A 4,743-nucleotide genomic window follows, 5' to 3' on the forward strand; every position below is an offset into this window, starting at 1 on the left:
GCGAAAAAATCTTTTCGTTCCAATGCTCCAAGTTCAAAAAATCTATTTTTATCAAATGGATGTTTGTGCTATGTATGTTAGTAGCCTGTATTTGGTTTTATAACTGTACTCGTTGATCGATTTTCTTCAAACTTAATAGTTAGGGAAAAGAATGTATAAACTTTTTGCAAGAACTAGAAAAAGCTGGTATTTTAGGCAAAACAAAATTTCAAATCTTTACTGGGGTACTTTAACAAAAACCTTTCTTGCAAAAGTTGAGGTTTTTTATCAAGATTACAATTACCAAAAACTTTTATTAATATTCCAACCTCTTCCCAAAAAATTATTATATGCAGTGAAATCTCCTTATTCGCGGTGCTGCAATATTTTGCGATGTCTTTTCTATATTCACAGCTAAAATTTTCCGTATTCGCGTACATTACTTATGTAGTGACATTAAAAAATTAAATGGCTCAGGTACAGTGTGAACGTGAAGAGGTAGAAGATACGATCCCTGGAAAACAGTTAAATGTCAAAACGAAGGCATTAAACTATCTCATGATCTTATCCAGTTTTTTATAGTTACTGATCCATCTTTGAATAGAAGCTTAATCTTTAAGCGCAAAATTGAAGATGCCATGCAAGAATACACAGAACTTCAATCGGATTTTAAAACAAGAGCGTGAAAAGAAAAAAATTACAAACTTTTGTAAATTAAATCCAAAATACTATAGGTTAGTTTTGTAAATTTCCTTCACAGTAATTTTAGTTTTAGTATACGTAGCACTGTAGTGCTGTTTTTTGACTTTTTAAGGCGATTACCGAGTACGATTTGAATATGTAATACCTTTTGTAATACAGTACATAATGTACGTACTGTAGTAAATTTTTAAATCAAACAGATCGGTAAGTCCTTACGAGTAAATTAGGAATTATACTGTATTTTTTAAAATATTTTTTGTGCAGTATACTTATGTACTGTACCATAACCAGTGCCTATAATTAATGTTGCCATCTGTATTTAATCAATAACATCGCCCTAAGTAAATACGCATGATTTTTTTCATTTTCCATAGAATCTTATTATTCTTCCTTACGTGACTATCAGTTCCGTTCTCTATTCACGGCATTTTTACGGTCTCTTACCCCCGAGAATAAGGAGATTTTACTGTACATATAAATATTTTTATTTTTAGATATATCTTGCTTCAGAAAAGGAGTTAATGGGAGGGAGTTTTTGCATCAATATTTTCTACATGAATAGGCTTTCAAACCACTGTAAACGTTTGTTGCCCATCCACTCACATGATTTGTGGTAACAGAAAATAATTTTTTTAATTTTCAAAAATTCCCTGGTGTAGTCAGAAAGTTTTTTTTTTTTTAAATGAACTGCTTAACTTGACCACATAATTGGAAAAGTTATAGAATGCATTGCTGATTTTGTTGTCCTAACAATGTACATGGTAGATGTAATTTAAATATAAATTGTAAGTTCTATACAGATAGGCCTATTGAATTTTGCAAAAGTTTTATTATTAAATTACTTTGAATAATTGAAATATAAACAAAAGGAATAGATACTGTCCGATACAAATTTTAAAGCTTTTAAAACAGCAAATTTTTTTCTTGAATTATCTGATTATTCAGAATATTTGTTTTACCTGGATGATTTTAACAATTTAAGTGTTCAAAATATTATTTTGATTATATTTTTTTCAAAATTTCTTGAAGTTCTGTAAAACCAGAAAACCCATCTACTTCATCAATATAATTGAAGATATTGAATTGGAATTTTTATAAAACTCTACCGATTCCTCTGAAAATAAGACACTTTTTTCCATAAATTCCTTAAATGTGTTTTATTAATTGCTTTAAAAACAATTTAAAACTTTAAAAATAAGCGCTTAAACATTTTAAAACCTGTGATTAAAAACATCTGATGTAGACAACACATTACTTCCTTATATGCCTATTAAATTACATTTAAAAAAAATGATAAGTACATAAAATTTTATTTCATTAAAAACTTCTGATCATTTTTTTTTATTGTTGAATTATTATTCATCGTATTTTTTACAATTAGAGGTTAATAATTATCAATAAATCAATATATATTTAAATAAAAAAAGGAGATGAAGTCTGATACAAACCAATGTGCCTTCCCCTAAGATCAAAATATTTCATTAATTAAAATCTTATTTGGCTATACCTCTGTAACCAATGTACCACTTATGATATATCATTAAAAAGCTCTCAATGAGGGCTTATTACTGAAGTTAAAGTTCAAAATCCAAATTTTTTGGGATTTTGGTTCAATTGATTGCAATCAAAAGAGGAGGTGCACAACACTAGATGTTACAACAGTCCTAAATCCAAAATTTCAACATTCTACAGTTAATTGTTTTTGAGTCATGTGAGATACATATGTACACATTGGTATAAATTGAAAACTGAGATTTTTTGCAATCACAATACTTGCTTTACTTCATACAAGGAAGTAAAAACAATTTTTTGTTTTTTTAGTTGTACATAATTTGTTTATGCTTCTATTACAGAGATATTACATAAGAAATCAGTAGTTTTCAGAGCTTTATTTATCTTTCCCTGTTTTCTAAACATAACAAACCATTTATTTTTGGAACTATCTCACTAAAAATTCTTTAATCTTAATTTTTCTTTTAATCATGCAACTTTTTAAGACACCCTTTTAACACTTTCACCTTTTTCCTTTGTTACATTTTGATGGTATCAAAATTCAAATTTGTCGTACTACTTGAGTAAGGAAAATTACTTCCCTACACAGACAGTTTTAAAATGTATGTAAAGATCTCTTCCATCATAGATGATTGATTTGTAAATAATGCACGTTAAAATACAATAAGACCAAATAAATACTTTAAAAAATAATTAAAACAAAAATAATGTTGAGACATGAAAGAGGTTCACATCCCCGTGGAGGATAATCATCTAGTAAAATATTTTTTCATTCTAGATTTTAACTAAATAAGTTGCTAGCAGTTATCCAGAGCTCATTTATTTTTTTATGCAATGAGTTTCATCACTGTTTTAATAACAAGTATGTCAGTGTAATATAAAGCCAGTTAAAATTTATAAAATCAAAAAAATATGCTGCAGGTACAAAATTTGTTATAGAATCAAATTGGTTATAAGAGGGATATAAAAAGTGAAATATACATTTTGTAGAGTGTTTTAATAATTATTTGGCTAATATTTCAGAATAATTGAAATGTAAAAAAAAGATAATGTATAATATGAGCACAGTTTGTGTTGTAATACTAATGTAGGACCATCAGCAAGTGATTATGAAAGTTTATTTTATTTTTTGGTACGATTATTTTTATCAACTGCAGATTTTTTAAAGCAAATTTACCATTATTAACAGCAAATAAATTCTTGCAGTTATCTGGTAAATCACCTGAAATGCATTTAGAAGTAATATCAAATTGTAATTTAAGTCATCATCATTGTCTTTCTGCTAATGTCCAGAAAATTTCAATTATTACTTTCACTCTGTCAATCCTATGCAATGCTACACAATTTTTAGAAATAATTTGATACATTTTTACAAATAAAAATAACATAAAAGGCTATTTGATATGACAAATAAAATATAAATAATTTCCTATAAAAAAAAATGAGGATTTTTTTGGGGAATTAAGCTTATCTCATATCCACTTCAGTAAATAGGCTTACTGTATAACCTCCAGAGAGGAAACAAAGACTCCAAGCAGCCTCCTAATAAATAACAAGGATCCTGGGATCAAAACTCAGCAGGATCAGACCTGCACCAAGAAAACCAATACTGGATTGAAGGGAACAACAATAAAGAAAAGGAGTATGCAATGAGAAAGGCCAATCCATCCACTAAATTAAACTAGTGTAGTTTAGAGTCTTTCCCAGGACCAAGAGCAGGTTAATTGGTATCAATAACAGCCATTACAGTCAAGTTTTCAAAACATAAGCCGTATGCATATTCAGATATATTGGTAAAGTAAGTTCCACTGGGACTAAAAATAACAATAAGCCACAATATACAATGATGTTCTTAAGAACATTTCGTACAAGAAGTAAACAAATGGTCAGGTTTCTGATAACTGCATTTTATACCTTACATCTATAAAAAATACTGAAATTTACTGCTTCTATGGTTAAAAAGTGAGGAAGAATAAATCTGTTTTCAAGAAGCTAAAGGTATTTTCAGTCAATTGCCAGACTAAAATTCTGATAATTTGGGAATTATCTATAAATAATAATTAGTGTACATTTATCAACTATTACAACTGTAACAGTTGTAGGTAACTTAATATGAATCACAAGTCACACCCAAAAAACAACCATCATTTTCAAGAATAACTAGCACTCCATGAAAAGCTTATAAAGAAAGGTGACAAGCGACGGACGTGGTTTTGGTTGCTGTTTTCATCAAGCCAAATACAAGCAGATATTTCAATATGCCAGTTCATCAAAATGTAGGGTTGATAATCAACCTTACAATTTGACACATCCACTTTGTTCACCAGGATGGACTGTTTATAAAGTGAATAACATTAATCTTGGAGAAAAGAATTCTGATTGGTATCGTATCTGGATGCTTTTAAATCTATCATAGTCATAAGAATAGAGGTACAGATAGGAGAATGCAACAAATTAATATAACCATTTTTGTAATTAAATAATGTGTTAAATGAACCATTTCAACTTGGCAGGGAGATGTAAGAACAAAAAAAAAATAAAAACAGCATA

Source organism: Lycorma delicatula, chromosome 1 (assembly GCF_047948215.1).
Source record: "Lycorma delicatula isolate Av1 chromosome 1, ASM4794821v1, whole genome shotgun sequence".
NCBI lineage: Eukaryota > Metazoa > Arthropoda > Insecta > Hemiptera > Fulgoridae > Lycorma > Lycorma delicatula.